Here is a 17,299-nt window from a genome sequence, read left to right on the forward strand (position 1 = left end):
TATCTGCTTCATATGACCGTGTCTGCCGGGTTACATGACTGTGTCTGCCGGGTTACATGACTGTGTCTGCCGGGTTACATGATTGTGTCTGTCGGGTCACCAATGAAAACATCAACTCCTAGCCGGGTCATATCTTCAGCCGGGTCATACCGCGGGGTATATCCCCGACAGGTAGTAAAGGTAAATTCTCTCTATAGATTTGATAAATGTGAAATCCCATTTACTAAGTTTGCTAGCCAATGCTTGGATGAGTTTGATGACTTTATGGTTAAACAAGAAAACGTCAATGTTTATGTTGGTACACAATTGAAACACAATGCTGATATGCTTGAACACTTGAGTGATTATATGGCTAATGTTAAAGGTGAACTTAAACTTATTAGTAAACATGCTTCTATGGTTACCACTCAAGTAGAACAAGTACTTAAAGCTCAGAATGATTTGCTCAATGAATTAAATAATAAGAAGGATAATGCTGTTAGAGTTATGACTAGAGGTGGTAAAATGACTCAGGAACCTTTTTATCCTGAGGGCCATCCTAAGAGAATTGAGCAGGATTCTCAAAGAATTAATATTGATGCACCTAGTCCTTCTAAGAGGAAGAAAAAGAAGAATGATAGGACTTTGCATGCTTCTAGTGAACCTGTTGTGGACACACCTGAGAATCCCAACGATGTTTCTATTTCTGATGCTGAAACACAATCTGGTAATGAACATGAACATAGTGATAATGTTAATGATGATGTTCATGTCGATGCTCAACCTAGCAATGATAATGATGTAGAGATTGAACCTGCTGTTGATCTTGATAACCCACAATCAAAGAATCAACGTTATGATAAGAGAGACTTTGTTGCTAGGAAGAACGGTAAAGAAAGAGAACCATGGGTTCAGAAACCCATGCCTTTTTCTCCTAAACCATCCAAGAAAAAGGATGATGAGGATTTTGAGCGCTTTGCTGAAATGATTAGACCTATCTTTTTGCGTATGTGTTTGACTGATATTCTTAAAATGAATCATTATGCTAAATATATGAAGGAAATTGTTACTAATAAAAGAAAGATACCGGAAGCTGAAATTTCCACCATGCTTGCTAATTATACTTTTAAGGGTGGAATACCAAAAAGACTTGGAGATCCAGGAGTACCAACTATACCATGCTCCATTAAAAGAAACTATGTTAAAACTGCTTTATGTGATCTTGGAGCCGGAGTTAGTGTTATGCCTCTCTCTTTATACCGTAGACTTGATTTGAATAAGTTGACACCTACTGAAATATCTATGCAAATGGCTGATAAATCAACTGCTATACCTGTCGGTATATGTGAGGATGTGCCTGTTCTGGTTGCAAACGTTACTATTTCAACGGACTTTGTTATTCTTGATATTCCCAAGGACGATAGTATGTCTATTATTCTTGGAAGACCCTTTTTGAATACTGCAGGGGCTGTTATTGATTGCACCAGAGGCAATGTCACTTTTCATGTTAATGGTAATGAGCATACGAAACACTTTCCGAGGAAACAACCTCAAGTCCACAATATAAATTCTATTGGAAAAATTTCAACAATTACTATTGGAGGTTTTGAATTTCCTCTTCCTACTGTCAAGAAGAAATATGATATCCTTATTGCTGGGGATGTGCATATCCCCGTTGAGGTAACCTAGTGTTATTAAAAAATTCTCCGGTTTCATGTTATTCGAAATGAGTTTGTTAACAAGACTTGATCAACCTTGTTAATGGATTCCTTTTGATGAGGATGAGATGGATGAAATTAGAAAGCACAACCTTCTGTACCCTCTTTTTACTTTCTGTTATTTATATTAAATAAAGAAAAAATAGAATTTTCTGTCTGTTTTCTGAATTATCCTTGCAAGAAAAAAATACCCCAAAAATAAAAGTTCTCCAAATGCCCTAAAATTTAAATATGATTTTTTCTAGAATATTTGAGAATATCTCGCACTGAAAACACAACAGGGGGAGCAGCCACGTGCCCACGAGGATGGAGGGCACGCCCACCCCCTGGGCGCCCCCTGCCTCGTGGACCCCACGTGGGTCCCCTCCACTTATTCCAGCCACCACACACTCCTTCTTCCTCCCAGAAAAATCACTAGCCATCTCAAACCCGAGTTCTTGCTCATCTTGCTGCCATTTTCGATCTCCTTGCTCAAAGCTCCATTCACAAAACTGCTTTGGGGGATTGTTCTTTGGTATGTGACTCCTCCAATGGTCCAATTAGTTTTTGTTCTAGTGCTTTATTTATTGCAAATTTTTGCTGCTTAGGTGACCCTGTTCTTGAGCTTGCATGTAAATTTATGTGGTCAAAAGTAGTTTTAATGCATGATATGGCCTCTAGGCACTTGTAGGAGTAGTTTCTATCAATTTTGTTGAGTTTGGTTCACTTTTATTTTTAAGTTACTAAAAATTTCAGAAATTTTTCAGAGGAAGAAATATGTTCAGGAAAATGTACCAAGGTGGTTCTTCAAGGAAGTAAGGACCCAGGCCCGCAATACGCGAGCCGGACAATGAACTACCAAGGGATGCTCAAGTGCGGCCTTGTGAATGGCCGTCAGAGGACTTCATGGTTCAAGCAGGAATCAAGGAGGAATTTGACGCATATGTGTGTAATGCCGATCTTGAGAGCTTCGTGGCAGATAAGTGCCGTCAGTACCTCTATTTAACTGATTCATTTGTGAGAAGGTTTAAATTTACATCATCACGCAATTCTCAAACTGTCCTGTTTGATCTTTATGATAAATCCTATACCATGAACTTAGAAGATTTTAACACTGCTTGTAAACTCCCACAGTGGGGTAATGTTAGTGAACCTCGCAAATCTAAATATAAATACTTTCTTGCTAGTATAACTGTGGGGGAATCTAGGGAAATCACGCAAGCTACCATAGGGAGCATTCATTTTCCTGCTATACATTATTTTGCTCTCTTCATAGGTAGATGCATTAATGGTAAGGATGAAACATGTCACATGTGTGTTCCTGATCTTAGTGTCCTCAAGAGTGCTGTATTAGGAGATAGACAATATAACTTGGGGGCCATTGTTGCACGTAGGTTGCATAATAATAGTATTGATGGAGATTTCTTTGGTGGAATTTATGCAACCCATTTAGCTGATTTTCTTGAGATACCCATACGTGGAGATGATATTGAGTGCCTCCTGCTTATTTAGATTATAATGCCATGGTTTGTCATCAGTTTGTTGAGAGGAACAATCAGTTCCTCCAGTACCGACTAATCTTTGACAAACAACGCACCTATCACGTCACTCTCCCTGCTCCTACTTTATTTGACTTTCAGGCAAAAGGGAGTTATGTTATAACCAAGGAGGAGGCAACCGAGTACGAGAGGAGGGCGAAGGCAGCTCGCCTCCAAGCTGCAGCTCATCAGGCAATTGCCGCTGCATCTCAGTACGATCCCAGCTACAACTTTGATCCATGAGCATAGACCAACTTAGGCCAAAAGCCTAAGCTTGGGGGAGTACGTATCTCTCACCGACACTACATTCATGTTCACACACTCATGCCAGTTGTCGGTGCTCTTACTTTTTTTATTGTTTCATCCATGCTAGTTTATTTTCCTTTTTAAGTTTTCTTCTTGTGTGTTTGAAAAACCTTAAGAAAAAAAAATAGTTGTAGCTTCTAGCTAGTCTACTTTCCATGTCTGTAGTAGTAGTAATTAAAAAGAAAAAACCCAAAAAGATTTCTCATTCTTCTTTTGCTTGTTGGGAGCTTTCCTGTGTATATAATTTTGTTTCTTTTCTTGTTCTTTGGGGGTCAAGAGGAGAAGACCATGATTAAAATGTTGAATGGCTCTCATATGCATTATTGTTGATCTAACAAAGAGCCCATATTACCTTGTCTTCTCCCATGAATTGAATGCTTGCAGATTCCAGCTTAGTCCAATGCACGTGCACTATTATTATTATCCACACTATTCGGTCGTGCAAGTGAAAGGCAATAATGATGATATATGATGAACTGATTGAGATGAGAAAATCTGGTATGAACTCGGCCTCTCTTGTTTTTGTAAATATGATTACTTCATCATTCCTGATTCAGCCTATTATGAAAGAAACATATTTGCAATGACAATTAGAGATTGTAGTTTCTTATGCCATGCTTAATTAGCTAGGAGTTTATAATGGTTTACCTTGCGTGCCAACATGCTATTAAAATGGTTGTTATGTGGTATGGTAGGGTGGTATCCTCCTTTGAATAATTTGAGTGGCTCGACTTGGCACATGTTCACGCATGTAGTTGAAACAAAATCAACATAGTCTCTACGATATTTATGTTCATGGTGCATTATATCCTACTCATGCTTGCATTCGGTGTTGATTAATTTTAATGCATGTTCATGACTATTGTCGCTCTCTAGCTGGTCGCTTCACAGTCTTTTTCTAGCCTTCACTTGTACTAAGAGGGAATACTGCTTGTGCATCCAATTCCATAAACCCCAAAGTTATTCCATATGAGTCCACCATACCTTCCTATATACGGTATCTACCTGCCGTTCCAAGTAAATTTGTATGTGCCAAACTCTAAACCTTCAAATAAACATTCTGTTTTGTATGCTCGAATAGCTCATGTATCAACTAGGGCTGTCTGTATCTTCCATGCTAGGCGGGTTATTCTCAACAGGAGTGGACTCCGCTCCTCACTCACGAGAAAATGGCTGGTCACCGGGATGCCCAGTCCCATGTGTAAGGGCATATTTATCCCTACGGTGTTTTGGTGATTGATGACAATGCATTTGCGGACTAATCGGGTGCTTTGAGTTCTTTCAGATATTCATCCTTCGGCACGAAACGATTATTTCCCCTCGGCGCTCTACTCAAGACGGTGTAGCTTCCTTCGTGACTTTGTTGGTGGACTAAGTTTCGTAGTAGTCACCGTACTATCAAGAGGGGATCTGCTTCGGTATGGTTTGGGTGGAATCAACACGTACACGTTCTTCTCACACCCACCATTTATTTCCGTCTCTCTGGAGCTTCTCTTTTCTCCCCTTTGTGTCTTTTCCTGGACCCAGCGGTAGTACCGCGGGCCACAGCGGTAGTACCGCTGAGGCTCACTAAGCGGCAGTACCGCTCCTCGGAGCGGTAGTACCGCTTTATGGCCTCAGCTGCAGTACCGCTGCGGCTCCGTGCTCCTACCGCCTCGACTCGAGTGCGCATTTTCTCGTGTCGGGTTTTACGGCACTAGCTGCAGTATAGCGGTAGTACGGCTGAAGCTCAGTAAGCGGTAGTACCGCTCCTCGGAGCGGTAGTACCGCTGGTTGGCCTCAGCCGCAGTACCGTTGTGGCTCCGTGTTCCTACCGCCTCGACTCGAGTGCGCATTTTCTCGTGTTGGGTTTTACGGTACTAGTTGCGGTAGTAGTGGCGGTAGTGCTGCTTGTGAGCGGTAGTACCACCCTGCCTCCGCGGTAGTACCGCTCTGGGTCCCAGCCCCAGCCCCTTCTCTTCTAGCGCGGCAGTACCGCTGAGGGGGAGCGGTAGTACCGCTTAGGAGCAGTAGTACCGCCCTGCCCCCGCGGTAGTACCGCTCTCTGCGGGGCTGAGTGGGGGGTAACGGGTGGATTGTTCCCCCCACTATAGAAGGGTGTCTTCTTCCCCCCCTTTGACCTATCTCTTCCACTATTAAAGCTCCATCATTGCTCCAAGCTCCATTTTCGCCCGATCTCACTCCCTAGCCAACCAAACTTGTTGATTTGCTCGGGAGTGGTTGAGAAGGCCCCGATCTACACTTCCACCGAGAGATTTTTGATTCCCCCACTCATCCTTAGCGGATCTTGTTACTCTTGGGTGTTTGAGCACCCTAGACGGTTGAGGTCACCTCGGAGCCATATTCCATTGTGGTGAAGCTTCGTGGTCTTGTTGGGAGCCTCCGATTAAGTTGTGGAGTTTGCCCCAACCTTGTTTGTAAAGGTTCGGTCGCCGCCTTCAAGGGCACCAATAGTGGAATCACGGCATCTCGCATTGTGTGAGGGCGTGAGGAGAATACAGTGGCCCTAGTGGCTTCTTGGGGAGCATTGTGCCTCCACACCGCTCCAACGGAGACGTACTTCCCCTCAAAAGGAAGGAACTTCGGTAACACATCCTCGTCTTCACCGGATCCACTCTTGGTTATCTCTTACCTTTACTTGTGCAAGCTCTTTAGTGTTTGTTCCCTTGCTTGCTTGTGTGCTTGTTGTTGTTGCATCATATAGGTTGTTCACCTAGTTGCACATCTAGACAACCTACTTTGATGCAAAGTTTAATTTGGTAAAGAAAAGCTAAAAATTGGTAGTTGCCTATTCACCCCCCCTCTAGTCAACCATATCGATCCTTTCAATTGGTATCAGAGCCTCGTCTCTTTATTAAGGACTTTACCGTCCAAAGAGTATGGTTGATACCATAGACGGAGCGGAGGAACACTCCGGTGTGAATCCTATCTCGTCTACGGGCGATGGGGGAACTTCGGTCTCTCGTGAGGAGTTCAATGTAGCCTTGGAGACATTGAAAACCTCCATGATGACCGAAGTTGAAAACATGTTTACTAAATTTCTTGAGGGGCTTAAACTATCCACAGCACCGTTGAAAGTGGGGGATCCCACCAACAAGGTGTCGGATGCTATCCCCGACAAGGGGGAAGCTAGTAGTGAAAAGGCTCCTTCTTCTAGTGGCAAGAATGGCACCGGCATCTTTGCCCATGTGGAACCACCACTTGTGTACGGTGGACCAGTTCCTTCTACTCATTTGAATCATGCCGGTCCTCCTCCTAAGATTGTGAAAAATGAGGATTTTGATTCTTGGGTTTACTGCTTTAAACGTCATTTAAATCATGTGAACACTAACCTTTGGAGAATCATTGAAGAAGGTTTCTACCCACATGATCCAAGCAACTTCACTCCTCGAGAAGCCGCGGACAATCAATTCAATGAGAATGCTCTCTTCATCATTCAAGATGCAATTCCACCCGAAGACCTACCTCATCTTCGTCCCTTCGCCTTGGCCAAAGATGCATGGCATTGTGTCGTGTCTCTCTACCGGGGAAGCGCAAGCATTCAACGCTCCAACTATGAAGTGGTACAAGATGAGGCCGATGAGTTTGCAATGAAGGAAGATGAAGAACCTCGTGAGCTTTATCGGAGAGTCACCAAACTCGCGGTCTCACTACGAGATCACGGGAGCAAGGACACGGATGACAATTGGATCAAGCGCAAATTCCTCAAGGCAATGATGCCCTACCACAAGGCCATGTCCTCCGTCATCCGCCAAAGACCGGACTTCCACACTTTGACCTCAAGCGAGGTGTTGGATGAGTTTGTGGCCATGAACATTTTGGACAAGACCGCCGACAATGCGGTGCTCCGTTCTCAACGGGGAAAGAAGCCTAACCTTGCTTTGAAGGCCAAGCTCACCGTGGAAAACGAAGAAGAGGAAGAGGAGGAGAGAAACCCCGAAGATACAAAGTATGCATACCATGAACACATGGCACTTGCTTCAAGGCAATTTTGGAGCAAGAAAAACTCGAGGAACAACTTTAGCAAAAACACCTCGAGTGGCACGAGGGGCAAGCAACGTGTAAGGACTTGTTACAATTGCGGCAACGTGAGTCATTTCGTTGCGGAATGCCCGTATGAGAAGAGGGAAGACAATGGTGGCAAACTCATCCGAAAGGACAAGGCCAAGTCGTTCCCCAACAAGAACAACTTCACCAAGAAGACTCCTCCCAAGGCCTTGGTTGTGCAAGAAGAGTACAATGAGGATGATGACGATGATGAAGATGATGAGTCGGTTGCCATGGCCTCCGTCGCCATTGCCACAATGTCACGAGTGTCTCTCTTCGACTCACCTAACGAGAGCATCAACGCCAAGTGCCTCATGGCGAAAGCCACCAACAAGGTAACCTCCAACATCAAAACTACCATCATTAATCATCCTTCCCCATCGGAGAGCATTAATGAAGTTGAGGGAGCTAATGTGGAGGCTAACGAGTTTGAGGCCTTTATGGGCAAACTCAAGGGAAAAATCCAAGAAGCACTTTGTTGCTCTCTTGGAACAACTTGGTGAGGCCAATGACATGATCCAGGCTCACGAAGACACCATCTCAAAGATGGAAGGGCATAGTCGTGACTATGCCGATGAGATTTCGGATCTTTCCAATGCTCTTGAGGAAGAGCGTGGTCTTCGTTTGGCTCTTGAGGAGTCATACAACGTTGATCATGCTAAGTTAGAGAAAGATTATGATCATGCCCTCGTTGTTTCTCGTGTGCTAAATTCTGAGAAGGCCAAACTCAGAGTTGATCTTGCTAGACTCAAAGAGGAGTTTGATATACTTGACAAGGCCCACAAGGCCTTGAAGGGTATTCACGCTAGTCTCAAGGAGTCTCATGATCAACTCCAAGTGAAGCTAACTAAGGAGAAAGCAACTTTTCCTCATATGGTTTTAATTGATAATGCAAATGCTACTAACCCGTGTTGTGAGCATATACATCTTGTTGAGGAAAATGCTAAGTTGAAGGAGCAACTTGAGAGAGGCCTTGCGACTTGCATACAAGGCAAGAAGAACCTCAATGATCTCTTGATCAACCAAAAGGGAGGTGTGGCGAAGGAAGGGGTTGGGTACGTCCCCGACTCCAAAAACAAGAAGAAGAATGACAAGACCAAACGTCCTCCTCCCCTCATGCAAACCTTTGTGAGGGCGGGAGAAAGTGTCCCCGAGGAGAAGAAGAAGAACAAAGTCAATAAGGGCAATGTCACCTCACCCAACAAAGCCGGCGACTTTAATCCTTCTTATGTGTTGTGCCGTGCTAGTGATGGGCATGTTTATGCCAAATTTGTTGGTTCTCTTCATGAGCACATTGAATGGTCTATTTGGGTTCCTAAGACCCTTGTTACTAACATCAAAGGACCCATTACAAAATGGGTACCTAAAACCAATCATTGATCTCTTGTAGGTGTTTGCTTCCGGTGGTGGATCATGGTTGCTCGATAGCGGAGCTACAAATCATATGACCGGAAGCAAGGACTTGGTGGTGGACGTGCACAAGGTTCCATCTATGCCCACCAATGTCGAGTGGGGTGACGCCTCATCTTCTAAGGTATTGGGACTTGGCAAGGTGGTCATCTCTCATGATCTCACGATCGAGAAGGTCATGCTTGTTGAGTCCCTTGCATACAATTTACTTTCTGTTCGTCAACTTGCAATCATGGGCTTTGCCACTTTCTTTGATATCGATACCGTGGCCCTCTTGTGGAGCAAGACTCTTAAAGTAGCCTTTGTTGGGCATGTCGAGAACGGTCTATATGTGATTAACTTTTCGGAGCGACCCACTAAGACCGCGACATGCCTAATGGCTAAAGTTGATGTGGGATGGCTTTGGCATCGCCGTTTAGCCCATGTCAATATGAGATCTTTGCAAAGTCTCCTTAAGGGGGACCATGTCCATGGACTAACGAATGTTAGTTTTGCTAAAGATCGTGCTTGAAGTGCCTGTATCGAAGGAAAGCTACATGAGAAGGCTCACCCTCCCACGACTATCATTTATTCAAAGAGGCCTTTGGAGCTCCTTCACATGGATCTCTTTGGGCCTCCATCCTTCGATAGTATTGGAGGTAGAAAGTATTGCTTGGTGATTGTGGATGACTACTCAAGGTACACGTGGGTGTATTTCTTCAAGAGGAAGAGCGAGACCCAACAAACCGTCATTGACTTTGCCAATGAAGCACAACGTCAACACAATGCAAAGATCTTGACAATTAGAAGTGACAACGGCACCGAGTTCAAGAACTACACCTTGGATGAATTTATTAGTGATGAGGGAATCAAGCATCAATATTCCGCACCATACACCCCTCAACAAAACGGTGTTGCGGAGAGGAAGAACCGGACGTTGATGGATGCGGCAAGGACCATGATGGCGGAGTTCAAGTCTCCGTACAACTTTTGGGCCAAAGCCATCAACACCGCGTGTCATGCATCAAATCGGCTCTACCTCCGCAAGGGCTTGAACAAGACTCCTTATGAGATACTCACCGGTAACAAGCCCAACCTCAAGTACTTCCGGGTATTCGGGTGTAAGTGTTTCATTCTCAAGAAAGGTGTTCGGTTGTCTAAATTTGAGGCTAGAGCTTATGAGGGCATATTTGTTGGTTATGCTACAAACTCTCATGCTTACCGTGTCCTCAATAAATCCACGGGACTTATTGAGGAGACGTGTAACGTGGAGTTCGATGAGAATAACGGCTCCCAAGTGGAGCAAAGTGGCACTTGTGATGTAGGTGATGAAATTCCTCCTCAAGCCATAAGAAGAATGGGTGTTGGTTTCATCCTACCCATTGAGGAACCCCTTGTGGCCGAAGGAGAAGGACAATGCTCCACTCAAGTGGAGCCATCACCAACCCAAGGCCCACACGCTTCCGAAGAACAAAGTGAAGGCCCTCAACCTCATGAACAAGACCTAGGGCAAGATCATACTCAAGACGATGTTGACACATCAAGTGATGCCCAAGTTCAAATTCTCTCCCCCGAGCAAGTTCAAGACCAAGAACAAGTTCATGACGACGCTCAAGATGATCAAGTAACCGCTCCTCAACTCACCAACGAGGAGGAATTAGAGCGTCGTGCCGCCAAAGTTGCTTCCAAGCTCTCCACCAAGGATCATCTCATGACGAACGTGCTTGGAAGCTTAAGAAAGGGGGTAAGCACTCGTAGACAATTAGCAAATTATTGTGAGCATCACGCGTTTGTCTCTTGTGTGGAACCTCACGAGGTCTATGAGGCGCTCGAAGATCCGGATTGGCTCAATGCCATGCATGAAGAACTCAACAACATCGAGCGCAACAAAGTGTGGAGATTGGTGCCAAGGCCAATGGGGAACCACAATGTCATTGGAACCAAGTGGATATTCAAGAACAAGCAAGATGCCCATGGGATTATCATTCACAACAAGGCTCATTTGGTAGCACAAGGCTACTCCCAAGTCAAGGGTATCGACTACGGTGAAACCTTTGCTCCCGTTGCTCGTCTTGAATCCATTCGCATGTTGATTGCATATGCTTCTCATCATAACTTTAAGCTACATCAAATGGATGTGAAGAGTGCTTTTCTTAATGGTCCCATTAATGAATTGGTGTACGTCAAGCAACCCCCCGGGTTCGAGGATCCCTACTTTCCCGATCATGTGTATCAACTCGATAAGGCACTCTATGGCCTTAAACAAGCCCCACGTGCGTGGTATGACCACCTTACCGAGTTGTTACAAGACCGTGGGTTTGAAGTTGGGATAATCGACCCCACTCTTTTTACTAAGAAGGTCAAAGGGGAGTTGTTTGTGTGCCAATTATATGTTGATGATATTATCTTTGGTTCTCCTAACAAAGCTTTCAATGAGGAATTTGCCGCTCTCATGACCTCAAAGTTCGAGATGTCCTCCATGGGGGAGTTGAAGTTCTTTCTAGGGTTTGAAGTGAAGCAAAGAAGAGAAGGAACCTTCATCAATCAATCCAAATACACTCAAGACATGCTCAAGAGATTCAAGCTAAGTGACGTCAAGCCGGCTTCCACCCCAATGCCCACCAAGTGTCAACTTGATCTAGATCCCAATGGTAAAGTGGTGGATCAAAAGGTATACCGTTCCATGATTGGATCCTTGCTTTACCTTTGTGCATCTAGACCGGACATCATGTTGAGTGTGGGAATTTGTGCACGGTTTCAAGCCGCACCTAAGGAAAGTCACTATGTGGCCGTCAAACGAATCTTTCGATATTTGGCTCATACCCCAAACTTTGGCTTATGGTACCCAAGAGGATCAAACTTCAAGCTTGTAGGGTACTCGGATTCCGATTGGGCGGGAGACAAAGTGGATAGGAAGTCCACTTCCGGAGGATGCCAATTCCTTGGTTTCTCGTTGGTAAGTTGGTCTTCCAAAAAGCAAAGTTGTGTGTCTCTCTCGTCCATCGAAGCGGAGTATGTTGCGGCCGGTAGTTGTTGTGCACAACTCTTATGGATGAGGCAAACTTTAAAGGATTACGGTGTTACTTGTGACAAAGTGCCTCTTTGGTGTGACAATGAAAGTGCCATCAAGATTTCTCTCAACCCGGTGCAACACTTCAAGACGAAGCATATTGAGATTCGGTATCACTTCATCCGGGATCACATTAGGCGAGGAGAGATCGAGCTCAACTATGTCAACACTCATGACAACCTTGCAGATATTTTCACGAAGCCCTTGGATGAAGCAAGATTTCACGAGTTAAGGCATGAGCTAAATATCATTGATTCGAGCAATGTTGCTTGAACCCGTGCACACCCTACCACGCTCAATTTGTTGTCTAGTTTAGGTGTAGGCATGGACATAGGGGGAGTGCTGTTCTCTCAATGAACTCTCCCTCCCCCCATTATGCATAAATTGATCAAGTCTTTCACTTTAGCCATTGTTGATGGCACGTGTGCTCAAAAGATGAGTTTTGGTCATGGGCCCAAGGTTAAAATCTTCGCGGCGCCATACCTCTTGACTCAAACATAGGTGGCTTTGGCCACCGCCCTCTCTTGAAGAGAGGTTTCTTGGCCTCTTGCTGATGTGTTCTTTTGCTTTTCGTTGCGGGTTTTCTGTTTTTTTAGCTAAGCCATGTAGTCTAGTTGCCGCGGTGTGCTGGGCGGTACTGCCGCTGCTGGCGAGCGGTACTACTGCTGATAAGCGGTACTACTGCTGGTGATGGACGGTACTACCGTGTTAAGTGGTACTACCGCCACACCAGTGCGGAACTACCGCTTATGAGCGGTACTACCGCTCCCCAGCGCGGTACTACCGCTGCGGGGCGGGGCCAAGGGGTTTTTTTATCGGGGCAGGGGGAGGTTTCTTCTCCCCCATACTCATTCGCTCGCCCCCTCGTGCCTCTCCCTCTCTCCAGCACCGTTCCGCCGCGGAAGGGCTCCGGTGGATCTCCTCCTCCGGGGCGTTCCTCTCCATTTCCTTCGGTGGAGTCAATCCCCACCTCGTCCTCTTGCCATGGATGCCGGTATTGCCCACGTTCCTTCTCTCTTTTGGTCTTGCTTTTAGATCTTGTGCTTAGGGGCAATGGTGGTTGCATCTCTAGATTTTTGGCTAAATCTAGGCTTGAGTTGGTTGGAGAAGGCAACTAGATCATCTAGATTGATGTTTGGTAGGAATATTTTTGAATTTGGTAGGCCGGTAGTGCCGGATCTGTCCACGGTAGTAGGAAACCACTGTTTCACCGCCTTGCGCTTTGAAACTGCTGTGTATCCGCCTCAAGCCATACTACCGCTCCCTTTGGAGCGGTACTACCGCTTGGCCTAGGGCGGTACTACCGCTCCCTTTGGGGCGGTACTACCGCTTGGGGCGGTACTACCGTGGGCAGGTCACGGTACTACCGCTGCATGCCAATTTCCATCATTCTCCTACCTTCCCTTTATCCTTTTGTTGTGTTTGTTGGCTTATGCTCGTTTCTTCTGGTTGTTTTGCCTCCTTTTGTGTTTGGCTCCAGGTGATGACATTTCCGAGCAGCAAGGTCGCCGTATCAACCCCGGGCGTGCCACCTCCAAGCGCTACCGGACCTCAGAGCCTACTGGTGGTTCCTCGAGCACCCAACCGCCTCCAGCAAGTGCTTCTGCAATTGTTCCTCCACCTCCTCAGCAATCGAAGCGAGCCGCCAACAAGCCAAAAGGGAAGGCTGTGACTGAGATGAACAGCAAGGAGTTTTGGGAGAAGCGTCGCTGCAACCCCAATACGATGGACCAAGAACCCACTTTGGTCAACCGTCCGTTCTGGAACCATTTTCAGTTTGCCATCTACTTTGATGTGATCAAGGCCAAGAAGAATCTCTATGTTGATGTTCGCTCCATTGAAACCGATGCTATGGAGAAGGATCCAGAGTACTTTGGAGAAGCCTTTCAGATGTGCACTCAGCTGAACATTCTCAGGATCATGCAGTTCAACAAGGATTTCGATGCGGATTTGTTGGCTCAATTCTTTGCCACCGTCCATCTTGGAACAGATAGCGACAGGACTCTAACTTGGATGACCAATGGCAAGCGACTTTCTGTCAAGTGGGGGGCGTTCATGGAGTTACTTGATGGATAACGGGCTTGAGACTCCTGTCGGTTTCCGTCCTCACCGCCATGTTACTTCCACCCACAAGCAAGCCCTTTGGCCCTACTGCACTGTGAAGGTTCACCCTGTCACTGAGAAGAAGACCTACGAGCTGTGTCCGTATCTGGACATTCTTCATCGCATATTCCGTGAGACTCTCTTCCCTCGCATTGGGAATCTGGATCAGGTTCACTCCTACCTCATGGACATGCTCCTTTTCTGTCAGCATGAGAAGGAAGCAAACACTGGAGAGAGCCTGGATATCTCTCATGTCATGTGGTCTGAACTTGTATCTGCCGTGTCTGAGCGCAAGTGTCCTATCTATGGTCCCTTCATCATGAGGCTCATTGAGAGGGCCTGGGCACAGACTTATCCCAGGGTGCTGCTAGAAACTGGAGAGTTGGTGTCACATGAGATCAAGCGCCTGAGGAAGAAGGACAACTAGTCAGCGCCTCACACAGGGGGTCCTTCTGCTACTGCTGCCACGGGGGGCCCGTCTGCTGCTGCTGCTGCCATGGGAACTGAGGGTGAGGCTGCTCCTGATGACCATGATGAGGACGTTAGCCACTCCAGTGCAGAACCATCTTGGGCCCAGAAGCTCAAGCGCAAGATGAAGAAGCTCTTCTGCATGGAGTCCCATGGTCAGTACATGACTCATGTGGCGGAGAAGAATGCCAGGACGCGCCACAAGGAGATCATGCGTCAGTTGGGAGCCATAGTTGTCAGTGGGTCTGAGGGATAGATCACTGAAGAGGAGGACTGGATTCATCAGAACTGTCACTGGACCGACTCCGGTGCCGAGCACTTTTCAACCCACGATGAAGATGCAGAGATGTGATGTTCAGGACCTTCCTCGCCCATCACCTGGAGTCGTAGTGTCCCTCTCTGCCCTTTTGGTGTCTCGATGCCAAAGGGGGAGAGAGTTTAGGGATTTGTGTTTGCGAGTGTGTCTTTGTGTCGTTCGTTTGCTTTCTCGTTGTTGGTTTTGTTTGGTTTTGTGCTTGTGAGACCTAAGTTCCAGACATATGGTGTAAGACATATGCTACCTTTGTTATCTTATCTATGTGTTATGCACCTCGGTATCTTATAGCTTGCATGTTTCTCCTATCATATATGTTGTTCTCATACATCTTGCTTAGGTTGTTGGTCTCTAAAATATAGGGGGAGCCGTGATCCAAGTATGTGTGCCGTGCAGTCCAAAGCACTTATCTAGTGTGCACAACATCTAGGGGGAGCCTGTCTATTTTTTAGAGGCGTAGGTTCTCTTGCATTCTATGTCATTACTCTTTTCTGTGCAAATCCCGTGTTGTCATCAATCCACCAAAAATGGGGAGATTGTAAGGGCATATTTATCCCTACGGTGTTTTGGTGATTGATGACAATGCATTTGCGGACTAATCGGGTGCTTTGAGTTCTTTCAGATATTCATCCTTCGGCATGAAACGATTATTTCTCCTCGGCGCTCTACTCAAGACGGTGTAGCTTCCTTCATGACTTTGTTGGTGGACTAAGTTTCGTAGTAGTCACCGTACTATCAAGAGGGGATCTGCTTCGGTATGGTTTGGGTGGAATCAACACGTACACGTTCTTCTCACACCCACCGTTTCTTTCCGTCTCTCTGGAGCTTCTCTTTTCTCCCCTTTGTGTCTTTTCCTGGACCCAGCGGTAGTACCGCGGGCCACAGCGGTAGTACCGCTGAGGCTCACTAAGCGGCAGTACCGCTCCTCGGAGCGGTAGTACCGCCTTATGGCCTTAGCTGTAGTACCGCTGCGGCTCCGTGCTCCTACCGCCTCGACTCGAGTGCGCATTTTCTCGTGTCGGGTTTTACGGCACTAGCTGCAGTATAGCGGTAGTACGGCTGAAGCTCAGTAAGCGGTAGTACCGCTCCTCGGAGTGGTAGTACCGCTGGTTGGCCTCAGCCGCAGTACCGTTGTGGCTCCCTGTTCCTACCGCCTCGACTCGAGTGCGCATTTTCTCGTGTCGGGTTTTACGGTACTAGCTGCGGTAGTAGTGGCGGTAGTGCTGATTGTGAGCGGTAGTACCGCCCTGCCTCCGCGGTAGTACCGCTCTGGGTCCCAGCCCCAGCCCCTTCTCTTCTAGCGCGGCAGTACCGCTGAGGGGGAGCGGTAGTACCGCTTAGGAGCGGTAGTACCGCCCTGCCCCCGCGGTAGTACCGCTCTCTGCGGGGCTTAGTGGGGGGTAACGGGTGGATTGTTCCCCCCACTATAGAAGGGTGTCTTCTTCCCCCCTTTAACCTATCTCTTCCACTATTAAAGCTCCATTATTGCTCCAAGCTCCATTTTCGCCCGATCTCACTCCCTAGCCAACCAAACTTGTTGATTTGCTCGGGAGTGGTTGAGAAGGCCCCGATCTACACTTCCACCGAGAGATTTTTGATTCCCCCACTCATCCTTAGCGGATCTTGTTACTCTTGGGTGTTTGAGCACCCTAGACGGTTGAGGTCACCTCGGAGCCATATTCCATTGTGGTGAAGCTTCGTGGTCTTGTTGGGAGCCTCCGATTAAGTTGTGGAGTTTGCCCCAACCTTGTTTGTAAAGGTTCGGTCGCCGCCTTCAAGGGCACCAATAGTGGAATCACGGCATCTCGCATTGTGTGAGGGCGTGAGGAGAATACAGTGGCCCTAGTGGCTTCTTGGGGAGCATTGTGCCTCCACACCGCTCCAACGGAGACGTACTTCCCCTCAAAAGGAAGGAACTTCGGTAACACATCCTCGTCTTCACCGGATCCACTCTTGGTTATCTCTTACCTTTACTTGTGCAAGCTCTTTAGTGTTTGTTCCCTTGCTTGCTTGTGTGCTTGTTGTTGTTGCATCATATAGGTTGTTCACCTAGTTGCACATCTAGACAACCTACTTTGATGCAAAGTTTAATTTGGTAAAGAAAAGCTAAAAATTGGTAGTTGCCTATTCACCCCCCCTCTAGTCAACCATATCGATCCTTTCACCATGCTCAAATCAAATCAAAATAATTGCAAACAAAACTCCCCCAGGATTGTTGTTAGTTGGAGGCACCCGTTGTTTTGGGAAAGCCATGGATTGGTGCTTGTTGGTGGTGGGGGAGTATAAACTTTACCATTCTGCTTGGGAACCGCCTATAATGTGTGTAGCATGGAAGATATCGAGATCTCTCGGTTGTTATGTTGACAATGAAAGTATACCGCTCAAAATA

This window comes from Triticum urartu, chromosome 4A, assembly GCF_056163025.1.
Source record: "Triticum urartu cultivar PI428250 chromosome 4A, HENAU_Tu73, whole genome shotgun sequence".
Taxonomy (NCBI): domain Eukaryota; kingdom Viridiplantae; phylum Streptophyta; class Magnoliopsida; order Poales; family Poaceae; genus Triticum; species Triticum urartu.